The following is a 26,467-nucleotide window of genomic DNA, read 5'->3' as shown; positions in this document are numbered from 1 at the left end:
CCCTTACCACCGACGCGTCAGACTACGCCATCGGTGCGGTGCAAGAACAGTGGGTCAATGGCACGTGGCAACCGCTGGCGTTTTTCAGCCGTCAATTGCGAACAAATGAAAAAAAGTACAGCACCTTCGATGGGGAACTACTGGTCCTTTTCCTCACCATTCGCCATTTCCGGTTTTTATTGGAGGGGCGCCCCTTCACGGCTTTTGGTGACCACAAACCCCTTACGTTCGCCATGGCCAAGACCACCGAACCGTGGTCCGCTCGTCAACAGCATCACTTGACGTTTGTTGAAGTGCCTTTTGTTTTAGCTCTGGGTAATGACTCAATACACTCTTGGATTCGTCAGACGGACAGGCCTTTTATTTCTCTTGCAGCAAGGGGAATCAGTACCTCCACTCAAGGGGTGAGGCTACTATTCCAATGATACAGCATAAGCGTTCCATATTTATACAGTGTAACAAACAAGTTTAATTGACATTCCTTTGTTCCTCAATCAGGATACATTTTAGATTAATCATTAGGTCTTATGACATATTGACAGAAGGATCCTGGACACATAAGTCAACTGTTAATCTATAACAAGATATGAATCGTGTAACCGGAGGTCCTCTTTAATCTTAATCATGTATCTGGGGACTAGGTCTAACAAGTTATTAGGTCACTGGGTACTTCAAACGGAACCCATTGTCTCACTTCTACATTCTCATTAAGAGGGCAGACATCTGTTCTTGGCTGTACTCCTAACCTGTGTCAAGTCTGAAAACTTTTACCCAGCAAGCTCCCGAAATTAACCCCTTATATCATGCAGATTTCCTCATTCCCCCCTTTTGTCCTTTCTAAGGACAATCTATTTCGCTAAGTTTAAGAAATTCCACATCAAAGGTCTCACCCTTAATATCCTCATATTCAGACATCATTGGTACTGGAGGAGTTGATGTTAATGAGGAAAGGACTTTTGTACACAATAATTTTAAACAACCAATCAATAAACTAATTAAAATTATAATCATACTTCCAAAATTTGCTTTCCTAGTGCTCCTCCCCACCCTGAAATCCAATCCCACATGGACCACTGTTCAGGTTGACGTAGTTTCTCTACGGCCTCCCTTATGTGGTTTACCAGGTTGGTGATATTTTCTGAGCTATCTGGAATATAGGTGCAACATTCGGTTTTTATGATTGCACATGTGCCCCCTTCTTTTGCCAACAAATAGTCCAGAGCCATGTGGTTTTGTAAAGCAACAGTGCGCAAAGCCACCATTTCTGCGTTTACATCACTAAGAGCATCAGCAGTATCATTGGCTATTTGTTCCAACACTGCTGCCATGTTTATAGATTCTCTTGCTAGCTTCCCTGTTCCACACCAGGGAGATGCTATAGCAAAGAACCTTTCAGTTTCTGTAATGGCTTGTTTTGCTCGTGTCCCAGGGTGGCTATCCAAAGATGAAATATGATGTATATAGGGCACTACATATCCCAAGTAACATGACCCAGTCCAATTTTGTGGTAACCAAGGGTATGCTCTATGCCCACAGATGAAATAGGTGTTATTATAGGCTTCAAATTTGTTCCATATCTGGTGCATCATTCCTATTCCTTGTTCTCCTTCCCAGGTTTTTCTACTAGTCAAATTTTGTACTATGGACAGGTTCCACCGTCCCCAATAGGGCCATTCGACTGCACCCGGTGGTTTAGTAGTAGTTTTAGTCAAAGTGTAGTTACATTTGCACTCACTCCATCCAACCATCAATCCTTCTCCATTGTCGTTTACCAGACAGACTTCTCCTTTTGTATTATTTATGGTTCCCATTGACGTCACTAATAGACTCTCTGGATTCCTTTGATTATCATATTGGGGATGAAACCACCCTTCAAATTTTATAAGGTTGTATCCTGCATCTTTCCATTCATTTTCCAATTGATCTGGGTTTAAACTATTTTGGGTCTGAAATGTACTGGCTGCCTCCTTATTCCAGGTGGTATTAGACTGTAATAACCACCCTACCATCTCTTCTATTTCGAAGGGAATGGGCCTTAGAGGTATTCCACCCTCTGCGTGCACGGGGATGTGGCTGCATATCCAGCATCTGGCCAGGTTCTGTCTTTTAGCGTACAAATAACTCATGTATACAAAGGTATTAACATGATGATAGTTATGCTTATTTAACAGTCTTCCACCTCTCCCTCCTTGTTTCTTAGCGGTCCTATTAATTTTTTCTGAGTAATTGATGTTGAAACGAGGGGTTGTGTAAAAGGATTATCACAAAACATTGACTTAGCTGTCAGGGCCAGTCCTCCTCTTGAATTACCATTACAGATAACCCCTCCGTTCGTAATTCTGTCACTTGGTAATACAGTATCAGGGCATGTGACCCATAGCTTATCAAGCTTTTGTCCACTATCATCTTCTACTATCTTACCCTGTCTTACCCTAAGATTTAGGGGTTGATACGGGGGTACCTGCATAGTATGGTCCTGAAGCTGGACTTTCATGGTCTCATTATAGCATATAATATAAAAGAGATTTTTGCTTAAAAGTACACATTCTTTTGTGCATGGTTTGCCTTTCAGGGGATCTGGGTAAATCCATATGGCAGTTTCAATTATCGTTGACAAAGAGAACAGTCTTGTTAAAGTTCAAATCCAGTTCATCTTGGCAGTGTATTGTCTTCAACTGATGCCTTCTTACAATGGGACGCGTGTATCCATGTTGGTCTCTCCTTTACTTTTACAGTGGTGTTTGTAGTCAGGAGTACTTGGAAGGGTCCCTCAAATCTGGGTTGAAGGCCATTCTTTCGCTTGAAGATTTTTATGTAGACGTTATCTCCTGGCTCGAAAGTATGGCACTTTCCTTCAGCGGGGTCGACCTGGGCTTCCTTCACCTGTTGATGGAAACTAGAAATGCATTTGGTTAGTGCAATGCAATAACTCAACATATCTTCCTCCATTTTATGAATGTCCATTTGTTTAGCTGTTAAAGGTGCCGAAAAGGGCAATCTTTGTTGTCTTCCCATGACGATCTCATGAGGCGACAATCCTGTAGTTCTGTTGGTAGCAGACCGCATTGTCATTAAAGCTATGGGTAACAATCAACCCATTTAAGTCCAGTTTCTTTACACAGTTTTGCAAGCTTATTTTTCAACATCCCATTATATCTTTCCACTAGTCCAGCCGACTGTGGATGATAACTGCAATGGAGGTGTTGGTTAATCTGTAAGGCTTTGCATAGTTCCTTAATCACTGTCCCCGTAAAATGGGACCCATTGTCACTTGACAGTTTTGCTGGTATCCCAAAGCGAGGTACAATGTCCTTCAATAAACATTTAGCAACAGTGGTGGCGTCATTCTTTCTACAAGGAAACGCTTCAATCCATCTTGAAAACATATCAACAATAACTAATACATATTTAAAGCTCATACACACAGGTAGTTCAATAAAATCCATTTGCAAGTGTACAAAAGGGCCCATGGGGTTTGGGTGGGATGCGGGCTGTACCTTCTTTATTTTCCCTGCATTCATGGTCTGGCAGATAATACAATTTTCACAAATTTGTTTTGCCAATTTTGAGATTCCTGGTGCATACCAGGTCTTAAGGATATAGTCCGCCATCCCCCCTATGCCCGCATGGGTGAATTTATGAACACATCGGGCAATTGGTGATAGTAATGATTTGGGTGCCACCATGTGGCCGTCATGATGAACCCATAAGCCGTCAGTGTTTTTTAAAACAATGATTAACATCCCACTCTGTTATTTCTTCAGGGCTAGCCCTATCTTGATGGGCTAGCACATCATTCAGGGATGGGGTTTGTTGTTGATCTGTACTTTCTCTAACTGGACAAGTTTTAACCTGTGATCCTATCTGTGATAAGGCTACAGTTTTGGCAGCTTGATCTGCTGCTGCATTTCCTAGTGCAACCTCATCCAAATGCCCTGTGTGCACTTGGCACTTAATAATCGCAACTTGTTTAGGTTTTTGGATTGCCAATAAAAGGTTTTTCACCTCTTGTGCGTTTTTAATTTGGGTTCCGGAAGATGTTAAAAAACCACGAAGTTTCCAAATCTGTCCGTAATCATGGGCTACTCCAAACGCATATCTCGAATCGGTATAAATATTAACAGATTGAGCTGTAGCCAATATACATGCTCTGGTTAGCGCAAATAATTCTGCTTGTGCTGAAAATGAACTTGGGAGACGAAACGCTTCTATTGTTTCGTTCTGGGTAGTCACTGCATATGCTGTTTTTGGACTTCCCTTCAAGTCTCTCAATGCTGATCCATCTACATAAAATACACAATCTGGATTTGGTATAGGGTCTTCAGTCAGATCTATCCTTGGTTTAGAAACCAACTGGGTGACTTCTACACAGGAGTGTGGTTCTCCTTCTTCCTCTGTGGGTAGTAAAGTAGCTGGATTCAGGGTGTTGCATCTTTTAATTCTAATTGAGTGCTAAAAAATGCTACCGGCCGCTGTTTATCTCCATGTAGCTGCGTCAGCACTGATTGTGCGAACCCTGATTTTTGATGCACGAATAAGTTAAACAGCTTGTTATAATCTTGGAGTCCCAAAGCTGGGGCCGATACCATAGCTTGCTTAACTTGCCGGAAGGCTTCCTCGGTACCTGGGTTCCATTCCAATTTCTCCGGCATGGTGGGCATACTAATGTCAAGTAATGGTCTGGATATCTCAGAATAATTTAAAATCCATTGTCTGCAATAGCCAGACATTCCTAGGAAATGTTTCATTTCCCTTTTTGTCACTGGCTTGGGTGAATTGCAAATTGCCGCTATTCGATCACTTGTTAGTTGCCTGGTATTTCGTTCTAACTGATGTCCCAGATATTTTACCTTTTCTTGAACCATCTGTAACTTGGTTTTGGAAACCTTATGTCCTTTGTCTGCTAACGCCGTTAACAAAGTTAAAGAGTCTTGGTTAGGTTTGGTGAAGCTAATAGCAAATCATCTACATATTGAATTAATGTTGAACCCGCTGCTAGGGTTACATCGTCCAGATCCTTCTTTAAGCATTGAGAGAAAATCGTAGGGCTTTCGGTAAATCCTTGTGGGAGTCTAGTCCAAGTATACTGCTGGCCTTTATAGGTGAATGCAAATAAAAATTGTGACTCTGGATGTATTGGTATTGAAAAGAAAGCGGAACATAGATCAACTACCGTGTAGAAAGTAGTGTCTGCCGGTATGCTGATTAAAATGGTGACTGGATTGGGGACCACCGGATAGGTAGGGAAGACTGCTTCATTTACAGCCCTTAAATCTTGCACAAACCTCCATTTGTGAGACTCTGCCTTTTCTACTGGCAGAATCGGGGTATTGCAAGGGCTTTTAGTAGGAACAATGATACCTTGTTCTAAAAGTGATTCGATTGCTGGCTGTATCCCCCTTTCTGCTCTTTCAGACAATGGGTACTGCTGTCTTCGTGGTAATGGTGCCGCTGGATTTATGGTAACTTTATAGGGTTGTGCCGTATACATTTTTCCTACTTCGTTAGGATGTTGTGCCCATAATTTCCCTGGGACTTGTTCAAGCCATTCTTCAACCTGTTTGGATAACCATACTCCATTGTGTCCCAACTCTCTTCTTTCGAGAAATCCATTAAAAATTTCCTTTGTAGCTAACTTTACTGCAAATCCATTACTACCGTACTGGAGAAGGGCGGCTCCCTCTTTATACCATGTATACGTTACTGGTAGTGAGCTCATTCTCAGTACCATTGGCCCTAAGTCCTTTGAACGGTATCCTTGTGCCACAGCTAAAGTCAGATGTGGCTTAGAATGTTTTATCCTGAACATAGTCATGTTCTGTCTATATTAAATGTTCCATCTGGTGGAAAGGGGTGATTACTACCTCACAGAAATCACAGAAACCCCACAGTGCAGATAGAGGCCATTTCGGCCCATCGAGCCTGCACCGACACATATCCCACCCGATCCCCGTAACCCCTACACCAACACATATCCCACCCTATCCCCGTAACCCCACGTATTTAATCCCCCTAACACTAAGGGTCAATTTATCATAGCCAATCAACCTAACCCACACATCTTTGGACTGTGGGAGGAAACCAGAGCACCCGGAGGAAACCCACGCAAACACGGGGAGAATGTGCAAACTCCACACAGACAGTCACCCGAGGCCAGATTTGAACCCGGGTCCCTGGCACTGTGAGGCAACAGTGCTAACCACTATGCCACCTACCTGAGGTCCATTTGGACCAATTTGGTAAGTGGTCAATAGCTGACTGACCACAATGTTTTAACATAAAAGCGGCTGGCGTGCCTTTTTCAGGCAGTTTACTGTCACTAGAACCCATTGTAGCAGCTTAAATATTTTAGTGTTAAAACATACAACAATTCCGTAACACTCTATGATCTGCGTGGGACGCCTCTACAGATCAGACATGATTAAACATTAATACATATGACAATAAACAATACACTTGTTAAGCAACAACCAAAGTGTTACTAAATCCCCAACCTATGCAGCCTTACTGGACGAAGTTGATTGATAATAACAAGTAGTTAAATACTCACTCTCATAAACATTAAACATTGACACTGTGTTTCAGACAATCGCCCACCCTCTCTCCCTCTACCCTACTCCCTTTAGCCAAATCTTTAGCAAAAAGGGCCTTCAATTTGTCCCAACTAACTTCAAGCTGGAACCTTGCTAGTTCAATTTCCAGTAAATCGCTAGCTCCTTAGGTAATCAAATTCGTGACTTAACCTTCTCTCTCTGGTACCTTTATTTCAGCGCTTCCTACCGTCCTTTTCTGCACGATCCAGTTCGCGGGGCGTCAGCGCCTCATGGCTGATCCTCTGTTCCGTTTCTGAAAGGGAAGCAGTCACAACGGCAGTTTAACCTCCGAACCTTGTGAGTCAATTACCCGATGGCAGTACTGTCCAATGGAATAAACAGACTATGCGCAGCTATGCTTTTGGCAGGGAAAGTCCCAAAAATGTGGCAAAACACCACCTTCGGCCGATGGGATTTTCCTAACCGAGCAACGTACTCGGCGTCTGTTAACTCACCAATTGGTACAGCAAGCCATCTCGGTGGGACCTCCAAATTGTTGAAGTGCCTTTTGTTTTAGCTCTGGGTAATGACTCAATACACTCTTGGATTTGTCAGACGGACAGGCCTTTTATTTCTCTTGCAGCAAGGGGAATCAGTACCTCCACTCAAGGGGTGAGGCTACTATTCCAATGATACAGCATAAGCGTTCCATATTTATACAGTGTAACAAACAAGTTTAATTGACATTCCTTTGTTCCTCAATCAGGATACATTTTAGATTAATCATTAGGTCTTATGACATATTGACAGAAGGATCCTGGACACATAAGTCAACTGTTAATCTATAACAGGATATGAATCGTGTAACCGGAGGTCCTCTTTAATCTTAATCATGTATCTGGGGACTAGGTCTAACAAGTTATTAGGTCACTGGGTACTTCAAACGGAACCCATTGTCTCACTTCTACATTCTCATTAAGAGGGCAGACATCTGTTCTTGGCTGTACTCTTGACCTGTGTCAAGTCTGAAAACTTTTACCCAGCAAGCTCCCGAAATTAACCCCTTATATCATGTAGGTTTCCTCACGTTCATTTCCGAATTTACCACGGACATTCAACATGTGTCTGGTAAGGACAACCTTGTGGCAGATTGCCTCTCCCGTGCGACGGTCCACGTGGTGCACCTGGGAATCGACTACGCCCTCATGGCGACAGATCAGGTTTCGGATTCGGAGGTCCAATCATATCAAACCGTTCCCTCTAGCTTCCAAGCGACCGACGTCGACTTCCAGGCCGCAGGTGCCACGCTCCTTTGCGACGTTTCCATGGGAGTTCCTCATCCCATAGTGCCAGTCGCATGGCGCCGGAGGGTTTTTGATGCCATACATGGGTTGTCGCACCCAGGGATGAAGGCTTCGCAATGGCTTATGTCAGCCAAGTTCGTCTGGAAAGGTTTGCACATCGATGTCCGTGACTGGGCTAATACCTGCGTCGTATGCCAGAAGGCCAAAGTCCAGCGTCATGTCAAGGCTCCAGTGGCTGCGTTCACTGTTCCGGAGCATCGTTTCGACCACGTGCATGTGGACCTCATGGTGCCGCTTCCGCCTTCTCAGGGTTATACTCATCTCCTCACCATAATGGACCGCACCACTAGGTGGCCAGAGGCAATTCCTTTGGTTTCCACCACGTCGGCAGACATCGCTAGAGCTTTCATCTCCTGTTGGGTCGCCCGTTTCGGGGTACCGGCGGACATCTCCTCTGACCGCGGGCCACAATTTTCCTCAGATCTTTGGAACGCTGTGGCTCAGGGGCTCAGTACCAAACTTTATCGCACCACCGCCTATCATCCGCAGGCAAACGGCCTTTGCGAGCAATTCCACAGGTCGCTTAAAGCCTCTCTTCGGGCCAGTCTTCAAGGCGCAGGATAGGTGGACAGACTCCCATGGGTCCTGTTGGGTCTCCGTACGGCGCCCAAAGATGATCTACAATCGCCTTCGGCTGAACTCGTCTATGGCCAGCCGCTCCGTGTACCAGGAGATTTCCTCCCTTCTCCCACAGAGCCATGGTCTGCTTCCCGGCAACTCGTTCGCCACCAAGAAGCGGCCAGATGCTTTGCCCCGATACCTACATACAATCACGGTTTGCAGACCTCCTACGTGCCACTGGGACTGAAGAATGCGGAGCATGTCTTCATCCAACACGACGCTCACCGAGATCCACTCAAGCCCCCTTACACTGGTCCTTTCCGCGTCATCGAACCGGGAGACAAATCCTTTTTGGTCGACGTCGGAGGGAAACCAGATCACATCTCGGTGGACCGCTTGAAGCTGGCTCACCTGGACCTGGACCACCCTGTCGTAGTCGCTCAACCACCCAAAGGTGGCCGACCGCCCGTTGCCGCCGCACCTGATCAACCAAAGCCGCCTGACAACCCGACTGCGCTCGCCGCGCCTGCACAGCCGCCACCGACTGCCAACTCGTCCACCGGTCATCAACTTCCTCTACCAGGGTATCGAAGTCAATCGGACAGGCTCATCAGGCCTCCTCCTCGCCTCACCTTTTCTGTTAAAGACAATTCTGGGGGGGGGGGGGCGCATGTGACGGAGCCACCAAAGGACTCAGAGCGGTTGTACATAATTCCTTTAACAGCAATGTAGTTACTATCTGTGCCTGTACCTTTAATTACACTGTTTGACTGTACAATGCCTAGTTACCTTTACAGCACCGTTTCAACGTGATGATGTCATGCCGTTAGTCATGTGATGCCCCAATGGCGGGAAGAACGTGATGACGTCACTCTCCTGATAAGAGGATCAGTCCTCATGGAGCCCTCAAGGAGAGTAGACCTGTTATTGATGTGTTCTAGCAGTTTCCAGTTTAAACTCGTTTGATTTCATTAAAGTTCATTAATTTAATTACCTGGGTCGAACTCAGTCTTTTTGATAGGAACCTCCGTTCCTACAATACGACAATAATCTAACATTAGAAAGTGCATAAATTATGATCAGTTTCTTTACCACTGCACTCTCATTGGAACTATTTCTATTTGCATGTCATATGTGAGGCCTTTGGGAATTTCTTTGAAATACTTTTGAACTGTTGTTATGGAGGCAAGGCAAACTAAATAAAACATTTTATTTAAAGAAATTAAACTTTATTGATGAGGGGCAGAGGAATAGTTTCCTTTGTTGCTGACATGTTCGCTATATCCATGTTAATGATTTTGGTGGAGTTGGTACTGTTGTGTATGTACCTTTAAGAGAATAACTGGTCTCAGACTGCAGTACCGGCAGTGACCACCCCTGTATAAAAGGCGCTAGTGAGCCTCTGTGTTTTTAGTTTCACTATTGACTTCCACCAGTAAAGACTTATTTTGTTCACTCCTGCTGTCCGTGTCTCAATTATTCACGGATGTAACAGGTACCTATCTAAGTCAGAGGTTTGTGGGTTAAAGGCCCATTTCAGGACTTCAGCAAATAGCCTAGGCTGACACTTCAGTGGCGTACTGAGGGAGAGATGCCGTCTTTTGGAAGAGACGTTAAACCGGGGCCCGGTCTGCTTGCTTAGGTGAATGTGAAATTCGGTGGGGTTTTTGATTCGTTTTTTTTAAGGGATGTGGGCGTCGGTGACAATGCCAGCATTTATTGCCCATCCCTAATTGCCCTTGAGAAAGTGGTGGTGAGCCACCTACTTGAACCGCTGCAGTCCGTGTGGTGAAGGTACTCCCACAGTGCTGTTAGGTAGGGAGTTCCAGGGTTTTGACCCAGTGACGATGAAGGATCGGCGATGTATTTCCAAGTCAGGATGGTGTGTGACTTGGAGGGGAACTTGGAGGTGGTGGTGTTCCCATGTGCCTGCTGCCCTTGTCCTTCTAGGTGGAAGAGGTTGCGGGTTTAAGAGGTGCTGCCGAAGAAGCCTTGGCGAGTTGCTGCAGTGCATCTTGTAGATGGTACACACTGCAGCCACGGTGGAGGGAGTGAATGTTTGAGGTGGTGGATGGGGTGCCAATCAAGCGGGCTGGTTTATCCTGGATGGTGTAGAGCTTCTTGAGTGTTGTTGGTGCTGCACTCATCCAGGCAAGTGCAGAGTATTCCATCATGCTCCTTACTTGTGTCTTTTAGATGTTTGAAAGGCTTTGGAGAGTCAGGAGGTGAGACACTCACTGCAGAATACCTAGCCTCTGACCTGCTCTTGTTGCCACAGTATTTATGTGGCTGGTCCAGTTAAGCTTCTGGTCAATGGTGACCCCCAGGATGTTGATGGTGGGGAATTCGGCGATGGTAATGCCATTGAATGTTAAGGGGCAGTGGTTAGACTCTCACTTGTTGGAGATAGTCATTGCCTGGCACTTCTGTGGCGTGAATGTTACCTGCCACTTAGCAGCCCAAGCCTGAACGTCGTCCATGTCACTATTCGAAGAGGATCAGCGAGTTCTCCTGGTATCCTGGCCAATATTATTCCCTCAAACCATCACCACCAAAAACAGATTAACTAGTCATTGATCTTATTTGCCGTTTGTGGGATCCTGCTGTGTGATTTGCTTTAGGTGGCCAAAAATATACCCTGCAGAGTGAAGGGTTTCCCGGGTGAAAATAGAACACTCAGAAACAGGTTAAAAGGATGATCAGAGGGTTTGCAAATTTCTGGGGGGGAGGGACATGCACACATCCCCCCACCCCAATATATATTTTGCATCATCAGAGCACACTTTCCCTTTAAAAATTTCTAAATCCACCACTGCAAAAATTGCAATTTTGTGTACTTGTTTTTTCCCCTGTATTACAACTGATGGAACATTGAGTACAGCTGCAGCTTAAGTCCCAGTTCATGTCTTACTACATCCCATTGGGACTATTTCTTTTCACATATTATCTGCGCGTCTAATGGATTTCAGTTTTCGCATAAAATCAAACAGAATTGCGGCATGCCATCTCAAAACAATAACAAAGATCCTGAAATTCAGTGTAATAGGAAGGATTTTAACGTATTCTTTCGCCATGAAGCAGCGGCCTTGGGATTATTCAGGACTGTTTCTCAGTTGTTTTGAGCTTTTTGCCTTGTTTGAAACTGTTTAATTAACTTTTCTGAGTTTTGCAGGTTGGCAGGTGTGAGGAGGGGTTTACTGTATTAAAAGAAGTGGAATAGAACGGTTAAATGTGATTGAGCTTTATTTTTTCCCCCCTGTGATGGTGTAGTGTTTTTAAATGCAGTGCTTCTCTGTGTCCAGATGTATATATTCTTCATTGTATGGAGCTTCAGCAAAGCACACGGCTGCTTGCCGATCACATTCACAGATATAGGCTTCACAGGGACTGTTAGCAGCTGTCTGAAACGTTAACTCTGTTTCTCTCTTCACAGATGCTGCCTGACCTGCTGAGTATCTCCAGCATTTTCTATTTTTTGGGCGATTATAACCCTGGCCACCCAGTGGAAGCCGGGCAGGCGGTAGTTAAAATCGCCTGGGAGAATTACCCAGCAGAATCCCGCTCCCTTTCTGCAGTCTTCAATGTTAACCTGCTCTTCTGAGCAGGCAGTAAGGACACCGGCGGGGTCCTCTTTAAATATGCAGATCGGGGTGCAATGACATCATGGGGACCTGACGACTATTTTAACCGGCGGCCTGAACAGGGAAGCTGGTGTGCCGTTCCTGCCAGGTAAAACTAGAGCCCGAAGAGGTGAGGTTATTGCTTTTTAACTGCGTTTAGTTTCCTGTGGAGCCAGGAGAAGCAGGCGTGCTCCTCTGGGCCCCACACGGAAAGTTCAGGCCTCCCCTGCCCTGGGCTCCCCACCAACGTTCCCCCTAAGGTGCGCGGCAGCGCAGCAATCGGGAGGTCCCGCACAGACTGCTCACCAGCTGCTGCCGCTGGAAAAGATACCGCGCACGCTACAAATTTAAAGGAACCGCACACCAGAAAAAAATTATAGCGGGAACATTGCTCCCCACCCTTCCTGATCGCAAAGCCCCACGTGGTGGTGGGGTCCGGAACTCGCTGCCTGAAAGGGTGGTAGAGGCAGGAACCCTAACCACATTTAAAAAGTACTTGGATGTGCACTTGGGATGCTGTAACCTGCAGGGCTACGGACCAAGAGCTGGGAAGTGGGATTAGGCTGGATAGCTCTTTGTTGGCTGGCGCGGACACGTTGGGCCGAAATGGCCTCCTTCCGTGCTGTAACTTTCTATGATTCTATGATTTGTAGATTTTAAAAAATACCTATACAACAGCAAAATGCTGGAAGCCTGTTTGGCCCAGTGGTAAGGGCATGATACATTTAAACCTAGAAGCACAGACACACCTGTGAGTTTTAATTTAACTTTGGAAAAGACATTTTCTTTGGACAGTGAGCATCTCGATAGGTGATTTAACGGAGAATAGATGATTTAACTTTGGACAATAAGACTTCCTGTTTTAATGGGTTTCGATGGATGATCAATGGATAAGACAACGATGCCAGTTTCGCTGGAACAATGGACTTCCTGGCCTCAATGGAAAACACTTTAACCTTGGGCAAAACACATCAGCAGTAAAACTAAATCACATTAAATATGTACCACGGTGGGGGGAGGGGGAGACCAGATAAGGAATTATCTTCCATCCCTCAGCCCTGTACATATCCTGTGGTTTGGATTACTAGGTGTGCATTGGAAAACCCAGACTCAAATAGGCATGATGGAAGAGTTCTCTCACGCTCTCTTGGAAGCTAGCTCTGACTACAGCAACTGCCAGGTGTAAGAAGGAAGGGAAGACGGTTATCTCCAGCTCCCAGCCTGCAATCGACGTCGGCCACGACCAGCCGGACGGGTGATTGTAAGTATCAGTTGACTCTACAAGGGGTTTGCACTGTGTAGGCAGCTGCAGTCAGATAAAGAAGGATGGGGACAGGTCATCTCCGATCCAGGCCTACAATCCACAACGGTAACGACCGGCCAGATGGGTGATTGTAAGTTTCAGCCAAATCTCAACAGGGTTTTGTCTGTGTTTCGTTGGTTTTAATAAACTAACAGTTTTGGTTTAACCTAAAACTGTGTCATCTACCATTTTGTGCCTGTAAAACCCAGAGTCCAAGAACCCTTGTAAGGACGAGGAATCCAAACACCTTCCATATCTTGGCGACTGTCGGCAGAACTCTTGAGGTATGGAACAAAATAAGGCACAAAGTAAGGGCAACAAACCCTAGGGAGGTTAAACTAGTCTCAGGGAGGCTAAGGTGGTCTCAGGGAGGCTAAGCTAGTCTCAGGGAGGATAAGGTGGTCTCAGGGAGGCTAAGCTAGTCTCAGGGAGGATAAGGTGGTCTCAGGGAGGCTAAGGTAGTCTCGGGAGGATAAGGTGGTCTCATGGAGGCTAAGGTGGTCTCAGGGAGGCTGAGGTAGTCTCAGGGAGGCTGAGGTAGTCTCAGGGAGGATAAGGTGGTCTCAGAGAGGCTAAACTAGTCTCAGGGAGGCTAAGGTGGTCTCAGGGAGGCTGAGGTAGTCTCAGGGAGGCTAAACTAGTCTCAGGGAGGCTAAGGTGGTCTCAGGGAGGATAAGGAAGTCTCAGGGAGGCTAAACTAGCCTCAGGGAGGATAAGGAAGTCTCAGGGAGGCTGAGGTAGTCTCAGGGAGGATAAGGTAGTCTCAGGGAGGATAAGGTGGTCTCAGGGAGGCTGAGGAAGTCTCAGGGAGGCTGAGGTAGTGTCAGGGAGGCTGAGGTAGTCTCAGGGAGGCTAAGGTAGTCTCAGGGAGGCTAAGGTAGTCTCAGGGAGGCTGAGATAGTCTCAGGGAGGCTAAGGTAGTCTCAGGGAGGCTGAGGTAGTCTCAGGGAGGCTGAGGTAGTCTCAGGGAGGCCAAGGTAGTCTCAGGGAGGCTGAGATAGTCTCAGGGAGGATAAGGTGGTCTCAGGGAGGCCAAGGTAGTCTCAGGGAGGCTGAGATAGTCTCAGGGAGGCCAAGGTAGTCTCAGGGAGGCTGAGATAGTCTCAGGGAGGATAAGGTGGTCTCAGGGAGGCTGAGGTAGTCTCAGGGAGGCTGAGGTAGTCTCAGGGAGGCCAAGGTAGTCTCAGGGAGGCTGAGGTAGTCTCAGGGAGGCTGAGGTAGTCTCAGGGAGGATAAGGTGGTCTCAGGGAGGCTAAGGTAGTCTCAGGGAGGATAAGGTGGTCTCAGGGAGGCTGAGATAGTCTCAGGGAGGCTAAGGTAGTCTCAGGGAGGCTAAGGTGGTCTCAGGGAGGCTGAGGTAGTCTCAGGGAGGCTGAGGTAGTCTCAGGGAGGCTGAGGTAGTCTCAGGGAGGCTAAGGTGGTCTCAGGGAGGCTGAGGTAGTCTCAGGGATGCTAAGGTAATCTCAGGGAGGCTAAGTTAGCCAAAGTAAACATTTCTGAGCCAGGGGAAAAAGAACTGATGTACTCTCCACAGGAGAAAGCGGCAGAGTGGGCGGTTAGTAGTAACCATAAAAGAACGAGATAGAAGGCGATTTGGCTACTGTGTCTACAGAAGCAAACCTCAATTCTCAGGGAAAAGGTGAAACAGCTGGAAGATGAGAAAAGGGAACTAGAAACCAAGGCAAGCGAGAAGGACACCGTCATAGAGCAACTGACGAAAGATTTAAGTGAGGAAAGGCAGGAGAGAAAGATTAAGGAGGAGAGGGCACAGAACAATCTCGAATACTTACAGTGTCAGGTGACAGAGGGTAAGAGGCAGTGTCAGACTCACTGCGAACAAAGTGAAAGGAATCTAGAAAGAGCCGAAGAGGCGGAGGAACGATTGAAAGATATCAAGGTAGTGTATAGAGTAGCCTGAACTCCGGGTTATGAGGGGGCAGATCACGGGCCTTGTAATGAAAAGATCTGTAAGTTGACCCTCAAACTATCCGGGGCCAGTGGAATGGCTCGTCTCATGGCACCTGGAGAAGTTGGGGAAGACTGGGATATGGAGGGTAAAGAATCAGATGATGGGCCCCTGTATGGCGAGCATCGGCCGGCTCCCGAAGCACCGGGACCACCGAGACCGATGTGTCCCCTACGACAGCAGAAGTTCGGTCCGCCACCAATGGGTGGTGGCCCAGCGCTGTTGCAGAGCGATTATGTGCTCCCATTTATGCCGCCTCAGCTACAGGAAATGCTGACGAGTGTGGCTAAATTAAAGCAGGGAGGGGACGCCTCCGTTCATTTCGCCAATGTAGAGCAGGTAGGGGGCAACGAGGAGGAGATGAGGAAGTTGATGCTGTTCTCCCTAGATGGGAAGCGATATCAGAGTTTGTCGGCAGCCACCAAGTTAGGGGGAGGAACCATGCACGGCTTAAAAGATGAGATCTTGGTAGAACTGGGGCACAGCCAAGGTAGTCCGTTCTTGCAGGTAGAGCAGACTAGGCAGCAGGCAGGCGAGTCACCAGATACGTTTGCAGATAGATTGTGGCCGACTTACATGAGGGCCACTGGAGAAGATGTGGTACGCACAGACTTAAGAGGGGCTCCCAGGAATCATTGGCTGAGGACCGTAGTGTCCAACAGTTTGCCGCGAATCAGATCAAAGGCCGAGTCATGGTTTGACCCAGAGGACCTCCACAATACGGAGGTGGGTGTGCTGAGGAAGCTGACTCTAGCTTTCAAGTCAGGACAAGGGGGGAAAATGAGAAACACAGGGGGAAGGTGCACGAAGTGAAAGGGAATGTGAGGAGTAAAAGGGAATGGAGGCAGGAGGGAAGTAATGCGGGTAGATCCCAGGCGTGTTTTAACTGTGGGAAGTTGGGACACTGGAGTAAGGAATGTAAGCTCCTGAAAGGGGGGAAACCAGGGCACGAGGGTCCCGAGGTACAGACGAACCGAGAAAAGGTAGAAGACGACCCAGTAAAAATCCTAGTGACCGCATTACAGCAGGTTATGGGCAAGGATAAAGGGAAAGGTAATGCTGCTGTGGGTGACAGAGGACCCAGCGCATCTGCAACCTCACTGTTGTAGGGGTTCGCAAAAATCCCCTAAATCCCTGAAGATCGGAAAATATTGGTCCACATCGTGGACGAAGAATAGTGTGATGTGAATTGTCTACAATGTTTGAAAACATGCCCAGAACTGCAAAAGGCTGCATTGAGATGGACTGCACGTGGACAACACCGGAATCGAGGAGCTCAGTGGAAAAATTCACACACCTTAAGACAGTGCATTTTATTAATAAAATTGTTCCCTGGAGTTTGGTGAATCAAAAGGGGTTTTAAAATGGCCATCAGGAAAGAGCATGGCCAGGACAAAAGCAGCTTGGAGTATGTCTATGAAAAAGTGGGAGGATCAAACAGTGGCAGTCAGACCTGCCAATCAAAGGGAGTTTCCCTTCTCAGAAGCAATCGATGTTTGTTTATTGACATAAGGGATTATCCACTTGAGCAGTAACCGCAGAACAATCGGTTTCTGTTTACACAGAAATCCAAACCCATTCAAAGCCCTTACACACATTGAGACACAACGAAACTCCGGAAAAGGACTTTTGAAAGAACAGTTGGGAATGAATGGGTTTTTGAATCATCCATTACTCCCTTTTGTTAGCCCAGAAACTCCAGATGTGGGCGGGACAAACCACTCCAAGCCCACCTGAGTCAGCCAATCAGGGTCTTTCTCTTGTGTATTCAAACTTTGGGCGTGAATTTTGCACACAGACCCTTTTCAGCGCCAAACAGCAGGAGTTGGCAGGATATAAAGATAGCTCCTGAGAAGCTATCTCTCTCTTACTTCCTTGGACCCCAGGTGAGCAGGCTTCTGACTCCTCAGCAAGGCAACCTAGTAAGGAGTTAGGGGCTGGTAATTTAGGGGAAATTGCTAAGATTGTTTAATTAACATTGTGGACATTTATCCCTCGTTTTTGCCGTCTGCCTTCCCGTTAAGCAATTTACTGTAATTACTGTGTTCGTGTGGTATGGTTTAAAATTTGATTATAGTTTCTTTAGTTTAATAAAAGTTGACTTTCTCACATCCAGATCATTCGTCCGTTTTAATTTATATCATTAATTATAAGTTCCTCATGTCAGAACTGGAAGGTGGGGTAGCGATTCGAAACTGCTGTCTGGAAATTGGTTTACAGTGTAGCAGCAAAAGGCTGCCTGACCAGGTGAATTACCATAAACCAGGTAAAAGATTGGAATTGGTCAGAGTGCAGGCAAGGGCTGCTGACCAGGTAAATTACCGTAAACCCCAGAAAAGATGTCCCCTACACATTGGCGACCGCAGCAGGACTGGAGGCAGTTTTTGATTTGATAGGTGGTCTGGATCTGGAGAAAGCATCAGCTCTCGTTTTGCTTGCTTTCAGTCTGTGGGTAGCCCTGCAGATGTTAGCGGCAGCGTGTAGGCTGACCTATCCTGGTATAGGTGGCTGGGTTAAGGAGGGTGGGATGAGGGTGCGGGAAGAAAATGCACGCCTCACACTAGAGGTCACGAAATGCCAGGCAGAGATAGAGCGCCTTGTGCTGGAAGTCACAGAGTCTGGGGACAGTGAGATGAGGCTACAGGAGGAAATCGCACACCTCACCCAAGAAGCTAGCGAGGGAAAAAGCCATGCGAGGAACAAGATAGAGTTCCTAAAGTGCCAAATTATAGAAGCAAAGAGGAACGAGATGAGACTGCAGGAAGAGAATGCCCACCTCACCTCAGAAGTAACAGAGCAGGAGGAGAAGGTTAGGGAGGTAAAGGCAGTTTATAAGCTGGCCTGCGACCAAAGGTTTAGTGGAGCAGATCATACCCCATGTAACAGAAAGACAGAGAGTTTGGGTATGGAGTTAAGGAGGACTAAGCTGCTTAAGCAGGGGAACAGGGAAGGAGAGTTCTGGGACCCCTGTAGAGCAGGTCCGGTAGCAGAAATCCGGGACAAGGGAGGCACACAGGGGATAGTTTTGGCCCCAGACCAAAGGCAGGTCCAAGTCCAAAATTCCCCATTTAAAGCCACCCGGGGAAGAGAACATGAGTTTGCTGACCAGACAAGTTCAAGTTCACAGCCTGTAAAGACAGGTGCTGTGGCTTGTTTCCAGGGAAAAGTTGTCCAGCCCACAAATTGGGACACTTCCCTGCCCCAGTGGAACCTAAGTTTTGGCCAAAGTTCAAACTTGAACAAGTTATGTGGCTCAAAAACAGAGAAACAGCAACCTGAGATTAGAAATCTGCAGGCTGCTGCCAATCCATTCACAGAGACTGCTCGCGCAAGCATGGTTCCCCAGCCCGTACCCCCAGCGGATCCTCATCAGTTTTCCCGCGCAGGCGCAGTCGCGCGCCTGAGGGGAGAGGTTTGCCAACACCAGGTTCGCGCAGGCGCAGTCGCGAACTTGGAACCCCCAGCGGCTCCTGTCCACTGTGACGCCACGCGCACAGGTGCAGTCGGCCGTTTAAAGGTCCCCGCTTACCAATACATATGCGCAGGTGCAGTGGCCTGCTTGGAAGACCCAGCGGTTCCTCCTATCCTTTTCAAACAAATCGAACGTGCAGGCGCGGTTGCCTGTGAGAGTGTAGCAGTTCCCCAGCCCTTTAAAGAGACTGTTCGCGCAGGCGCAGTTGCCTGCGGGACCCCAGCGGCTCCTCATCAGTTTCCCTGTGCAGGCGCAGTTGCCTGTTTGAAGCCAGAGGCTTCACAGCCTCTGCCGCGGTACTCCAAGGAGGAGGTTTGCGCAGGCGCAGTTGCTGGCGGGACCACAGCGGCTCTTTCTCAGTTTCCCTGCGCAGGCGCAGTCACCTGCTTGAAGCCAGAGGCTTCACAGCCTCTGCCGAGGGACTCAGGGAAGGAGATTCGCGCAGGCGCAGTCACCTGTTTAAAGGGACCAGCTTCCCAGCCCGCTTCGAGAGTGGTTCCCCCCATGATGTGGGACCCTGGGGAGGCAAGGATAGCAATTCCCCTTGCAGGGGAGTTGGTAACAGGTTTTGGACATGGGGAGGAAAATTTCCAGCCACCAGCAGCGGGTGGTGATGGAACACCTGCCCCCAGTACAGGAGTGGGTAGGGAAAAGGAGACAAACCTGTAGTACCGAAAGGCTACCAGGTATCTTATACAGTGCAGGCTGTTTGCACCAGGGGGAGAAGGTTCCAAGCCAGCTAGGGCTGCGACTCAGGCTCAGGGTCCGCCAGCCAAAGTTTCCCCCACAGAGACGCCCTTCAGAAAGTCTCAGTGGGTCTGCAAGCCCAAGAAAAGGTGGTCACCAGAGTACCTGCCACAAAGAGCAATGCTCCCGAACCGGGGAGAAGCCAAAGAACAGATCTCCCCAACCAACAGCCATAAGCTGTGAGGGACCAGAAGCAGGAGGCAGTCCAGCTTCGCTGCAGCCAGCAGTAATCTGCGACAGTGCCAGAGATTAGCCTGGCCACCCGGAGACTGGCGGCATTTGTATTATAGCTTTGGTTTGAATATAGCGTGCTTTTAAGGTGTATTTTAAGTTTAGAATTAACTGGTAGTTTTAAGTTTAAGTATAAAGTTTAAGTTTTAAGTGTGCCAAATGTTTGTATTTTGGTTCGAGGTCGAGGGACCTGACCATGCCTCCACCTAAGGCAGCAGGTCAGTCAGAGACCTGGCTGCATGTCCTTTTAAGTTTTTGCAGGAGACTGGACAAAGAAGCAGCCCTGTTCGCCCAGCCCGAGTTGGGCATCGAATGAAGATATGGAGATATGGAATGTTGGGGATCACCTCGCCACTGGACAAATCCAGAGAGAAACCCCGCAGCGACCTTCGGGAGAAACTGGACAGGGTCCGGAGGAACTTGCCTACTCCTCCTACGTGGAAGAGATGGCCACAGCTGGGTGGGGCACGGCCCCCAACCCAGCACTATCCTGACCGAAGTTCACTTGCAGGAGACCTCGCTGTTGAGGAGTCATGGTGGGGAAGCGCGGGCGCCTTGTCAGATAGGGATGCGTTCCCCGGGAGTGGGTGGTGATGGCCCAGGAAAGGTTGTAAAGGGGAGGGGGAGACCCACGAGTCGTGTGGGTGCGTTTGGGGAAGGGAAGAACTCACCCGGGGGCCCACGGGCAAAGTTAGAGTGTAAATGTGGCTGGGGAGGATGAGTGGGTGGCTGGACCTGGGATCCAAGTTTGAGTGTGGGGCCAGGGAGAGCCGCCACACAGGCACCCATCATTTTCTGCAGCCAGTCAAGGGTAGACGGGAGGGGGAGGGACTGGGAGTCGCGATCCCATACTCCCCGGTCTCGGTCTCTGCCTAGGTAATTTTAAACATGAGGGATACCCCGCCTCCACAAAGGGACACGGGAACGGCTCGGGGCTGGTGGAGCAGGCTGGTCTGTAAATCCATTCTGTATGTTTCAAAGGTTTCAGACCATTCAAGGGGGGGTGGAAGGTACATTTACTGCCCGGGTGGGTGGAGCAATACCCACACAAATTTCGCGACCCATCATTGGCACGTGATGGTCGGGTTTGTTTAAGCATGTTATTCAAGATTTTTTGTATTTTGTGTTACAGCCCCAAGTTGAGCAAAGGTGTAGGATCCTCTCCGTGCTTGGGATCATTTTGATTACATTGTATAACTAAGATTGCAACATTTTGTAATAAGTTATAATGTAACAAGTGTTTGTAAATTTTGATTGCATTGTATAATGTAACAAGTGATGCAGGGGTATGAGACCCCTTATTGTAAACTGATGTATCCATAAGATGCCTACCGTACCATGGTTTTTCTCGAATTTTAGGGGAATAGACAGGTCGGGGGATCAATGGTAGGTAGCTGTAGGTAAACACAGGGGATGGATGTGTGTCGGGGGTCAGAAAATTTTGCTCACTCCTTCGAGTGGATACTACAATCAAGTTGGAAGTATCCAAAGGGTGGACTGTAGGGGTTTGCAAAAATCCCCTAAATCCCTGAAGATCGGAAAATATTGGTCCACATCGTGGACGAAGAATAGTGTGATGTGAATTGTCTACAATGTTTGAAGCCATGCCCAGAACCGCAAAAGGCTGCGTTGAGATGGACTGCACGTGGACAACACCGGAATCGAGGAGCTCTGTGGAAAAATTCACACAGCTTAAGACAGTACATTTTATTAATAAAATTATTCCCTGGAGTTTGGTGAATCAAAAGGGGTTTTAAAATGGCCATCAGGAAAGAGCATGGCCAGGACAAAAGCAGCTTGGAGTATGTCTGTGAAAAAGTGGGAGGATCAAACAGTGGCAGTCAGACCTGCCTATCAAAGGGAGTTTCCCTTCTCAGAAGCAATCAATGTTTGTTTATTGACATAAGGGATTATCCACTTGAGCAGTAACCGCAGAACAATCGGTTTCTGTTTACACAGAAATCCAAACCCATTCAAAGCCCTTACACACATTGAGACACAACGAAACTCCGGAAAAGGACTTTTGCAAGAACAGTTGGGAATGAATGGGTTTTTGAATCATCCATTACTCCCTTTTGTTAGCCCAGAAACTCCGGATGTGGGTGGGACAAACCACTCCAAGCCCATCTGAGTCAGCCAATCAGGGTCTTTCTCTTGTGTATTCGGACTTTGGGCGTGAATTTTGCACACAGACCCTTTTCAGCGCCAAACAGCAGGAGTTGGCAGGATATAAAGATAGCTCCTGAGAAGCTATCTCTCTCTTACTTCCTTGGACCCCAGGTGAGCAGGTTTCTGACTCCTCAGCAAGGCAACCGAGTAAGGAGTTAGGGGCTGGTAATTTAGGGGAAATTGCTAAGATTGTTTAATTAACATTGTAGACATTTATCCCTCGTTTTTGCCGTCTGCCTTCCCCTGTTAAGCAATTTACTGTAATTACTGTGTTCGTGTGGTATGGTTTAAAATTTGATTATAGTTTCTTTAGTTTAATAAAAGTTGACTTTCTCACATCCAGATCATTCGTCCGTTTTAATTTATATCATTAATTATAAGTTCCTCATGTCAGAACTGGAAGGTGGGGTAGCGATTCGAAACTGCTGTCTGGAAATTGGTTTACAGTGTAGCAGCAAAAGGCTGCCTGACCAGGTGAATTACCGTAAACCAGGTAAAAGATTGGAATTGGTCAGAGTGCAGGCAAGGGCTGCTGACCAGGTAAATTACCGTAAACCCCAGAAAAGATGCCCCCCTACACTGTGACGGGGCCGCACCCAGCCCGAGTACCTGTGTCCGCTCATCTACGATGAGTGGGGCAGACCATGTGTAGATGTGAAAGTGGAGACCATTAGGGGAAGGTATTTGGTAGATACAGGAGCCTCTAGCACGGTGGTCCACTCACCGAATCCAACCACCTCCCCATGGTCGAGCGGAGTCCCATTTACACTAGCAGGTTTCACGGGTAATGAACAGGCTGGGGCGGTATCGAAACCCATAACAATAGAATTAGGACCCAACATAATGAAATGGGAATGCATTTTGATGAAGTGGGAACAGCCCAGTTCGGGAGTTCTCGGGGCCGACTATATGTTGGCACACCACGCCATAGTAGACATGAAAAACAACTGCCTGTGGGGGGCAGTCGATGCAGATAGGATAGGTGAGGTTGTAGTGATTCCCAGGGACAGTAAGGATAAAGGCAGCACCTGTACGGTGAAGCCAAAAGGGAGCTATGACCTGGAACAATTGGTCGATAGTATCCCGGCCAGATATCAAAGGCATGTACGGGAGAATATAGATGTGTTTGCCACGCACAGACATAGAGTCATTGGCCCAGAAATTCGGGTCGGAGGCTTTCCGCGGGTACAAGCCTCTGACCTGCACTTACCTTACGCGCCGGCCATTGAGCTGTGGGCCCCCGTGGAATTGCGATCCTGGGCCTCCTTCAACTGCCAGCGTGCAGTGCTTGTGTATCCCGGGGCGCAGTTAGTTCGATGCGTCCCCTGGGATCATGTGGGCCATGGAGAGCCAATGGTAGCAGGGAATGCTTCATTCATATGTTTGACAGGAAGAGCTGTCAAACCTATAAATACTATAAGCCCCAAAACATCACTAAAATTTCAAATATTTTTTTTTTAAAACATCACATTTTTAAAATAACTATAAATTACATGAAATAACTATTTAAACAATAATTTAAATTTTTGAAAAAATTAATTACATTTTCTAACGGGGCTAAAAATAAACTTACCTTTCTTTAAAGCATTTAAAAATAATAAACCTGTGGAAAAATGTTTTAATTTTAATTAATTCACCACTTACCTTGTTAAAAGCAGGCCTTGTGACTGCTTTTTACATGTCTAACTTCTGGAGACTTACCCTCTTGCTACAGTTGTACAGGGCCTTGGTGAGACTGCACCTTGAGTATTGTGTGCAGTTTTGGTCGCCTTACCTGAGGAAGGACATTCTTGCCATGGAAGGAGTGCAGCGAAGATTCACCAGGCTGATACCTGGGATGGCAGGAATGACGTATGAGGAGAGATTGTGTCGATTGGGCTTATACTCACTGGAGTTTAGAAGATTGAGAGGGGATCTCATCGAAACCTATAAAATTCTGTCAGGCCTGGACAGACTAGATGCAGGAAGGATGTTTATGATGGCCAGGGAGTCCAGAACCAGGGGCCATAGTCTAAGGATAAGGGGTAAGCCATTTAGGACTGAAATGAGGAGGAATTTCTTCACCCAGAGAGTGGTGAACCTGTGGAATTCTCTGCCACAGAGGGCGGTGGAGGCCAGTTCATTAAATATATTCAAAAAAGAGTTGGATATATTTCTTAAGGCTAAAGGGATCAAGGGATATGGGGAGAAGGCAGGGACAGGGTACTGAATTTGGATGATCAGCCATGATCTCATTGAATGGCAGAGCAGGCTCGAGGGGCCGAATGGCCTACTCCTGCTCCTATCTTCTATGTTTCTATGTTTCTAAACCTGGAAAAAAGATGTAAGTTCAATGCGCACGCGCTGCCTCTCCCGCGCACGCGTTCCACCTCTTAACCCCTTCTTTCAGGGGAACGGAAGTGCCGGTTTCCCGCGCATGCGCAGTGCATGCACAAAACCGGCACTTTCGTTGGGCCTACACTTGAGTACCCCATGCGTACTCACGCGTTGGGACCCGAATTTCTGGGCCATAGAGTCATACAGCACAGAAAGAGGCCCTTCGGCCCATCGTGTCCGCGCCGGCCATCAAGCCCTGTCTATTCTAATCCCATTTTCCAGCACTTGGTCCATAGCCTTGTATGCTATGGCATTTCAAGTGCTCATCTAAATACTTCTTGAATGTTGTGAGGGTTCCTGCCTCTACCACCCTTTCAGGCAGTGATTGCGGGAGAGTAACGGGGGTAGAGGTGAAGGTAGATGGGGACCCAATGTCGCGGCCCCAGAAAGCAGAAATGGACTTGGAAACTGCTATAAATTCCCTGATGGAACTAGGTTATTAAGAACGATAGCCACCCATGTAAATTCACCCCTTTGGCCGGTAAAGAAGTCCGATAAATCATGGAGGGCCACGGTAGATTACTGGGTTCTGAATAAGAATATTCCAGCCTGTGCGCCCACGGTAGCGGCAGTAGCAGACTTAATAGGGAATATCCCCGCGGCGGCAACAACTTTTACAGTATTGGATATTTGAAACGGGTTCTGGTCCATTCCCATGAGGTGGGAGGATCAGTATAAATTCGCCTTTACATTTAAAGGACAGCAGTATACGTGGCCGTGTCTTCCACAAGGGTTTCACAATAGTCCCTCAATTTTCCACCAAAGCATGGCCAAGGCACTAAAGGGTTTTAGTCAGTCTGACCAGTTGATCCAATATGTGGATGACCTGTTTTATTCTCCGAAGGTACGGAGGATCACGGGCCATTACTGAGTGAATTATTGGAGCTGTTAAAGGAAGCAGGTTTTAAAGTAAATCCAAAGAAAGCCCAAGTTGGACAAGGGGAGGTGCAATTTTTAAGATTGACCATTAGAGCAGGAGAAAGAGCTATAGATGGAGCGAAGAGAAAGGCAGTCCAGGAACTACCCGCTCCGAAGGACGTGTCTGGGGTAAGGTCTTTCCTGGGAATAACGGGTTACTGCAGGGAGTTTATTGAAGGATTTGCAGTCACGGCAGCCCCTTTGCTGAGGCTTCTTAGGAAGGGAGTAGAATGGGAGTGGGGTGAAAGTTGCCAGGAAACATTTACATGCTTAAAAGAGGACCTACAAATGGCACCCGCATTAGGAGCAATAAATGGGGACCAGGACTTTTACCTGGAGGTAGCGGCTACTGGGGACAGTTTAAGCGCAGTGTTACTCTAAGAGCGGCAAGTTGAGACCGGTGGCCTATGCCTCCCGAGTTCTTACAGAGAGCTTTTCTAATTGCGAGCGGCATCTTTTGGCGACCTTTTGGGCCATCAAACACTTTCGGTCGTTCACAGGGTCAGCTACAGTGACCCTATTGACCTGTCACACCACGACACAAATGTTACTGGACGGTAGGATGAAGGACGGGACAGTGAGTAGCAGTAGGATTGCCCATTGGACGTTGCTGCTTTCTCAGTTGGACCTGAAAGTGGAAAGACTAGGGGAGCCAAAGCTCGCCCCGAATCTGGTTTATCCGGGGACGGCTCATGTGTGCTCAGTAGAAGGAGTGTGGGATGTAGATGTGGGATTCCGGGCCGGGGAACACCCGACAGGTAGAGACATTTACGTGGATGGGTCTAGTTCAGTGACTAACGGAGAAAGAAGGACAGGTTGCGGGATTTATGATCAAGAGGCAGGGATAGAGAAGGCCATAAAACTCCCCAACATTTTGAGTGGACAGTAGGCTGAACTGGCGGCCGTGACGTATGTAGTCACACACCCCAGTGAATTCCCAACCCCCTTTACAATATGTTCGGACTCAATGTTCACTTGCAACTCCGGCACAGAATATCTAACAATATGGGCTCGGCGAGGGTTCAAGTCCTCAGACAGGAAGTCGTTGGTGACGGCCCCTCTGTTAGAAGTCATTCTGAACGTCACGGGTAGTAACCAGCAGGATTACTACATCGAAAAGGTTAAAGCACATTCCAAGACAGAGCCTAAGTGGAAAGGAAATCAGGAGGCTGATATACTGGCCAAAATGGGGGCAGGGGAAGGGATA

General features: G+C 47.5%; 1 long non-coding RNA gene across 2 annotated transcripts in view; it reads right to left on the bottom strand.

Annotated features, from left to right (window-relative positions):
* Positions 1 to 339: 339 nt before the first annotated feature.
* LOC147104608 (uncharacterized) overlaps positions 340 to 26,467 on the bottom strand; it is a 42,973-nt gene continuing 16,845 nt past the window's right edge. Inside the window, exons 4-5 of one of the 2 annotated variants that reach the window (XR_015072369.1) lie at positions 6,760 to 6,846; positions 340 to 2,896 (exon numbers count right to left, since the gene is read on the bottom strand). This is a non-coding gene — a long non-coding RNA (uncharacterized LOC147104608). The remainder of the gene's footprint in view (positions 2,897 to 6,759; positions 6,847 to 26,467) is intronic. The other variant, XR_015072370.1, reaches the window with a different exon arrangement.

This window comes from Somniosus microcephalus, chromosome 19 (assembly GCF_052327205.1).
Source record: "Somniosus microcephalus isolate GS21.2 chromosome 19, FLI_Smic_1.0, whole genome shotgun sequence".
Lineage (NCBI taxonomy): Eukaryota > Metazoa > Chordata > Chondrichthyes > Squaliformes > Somniosidae > Somniosus > Somniosus microcephalus.
The sequence above is the reverse complement of the archived record's forward strand: the minus strand, read 5'-3'. Positions and strand labels throughout refer to the sequence as shown.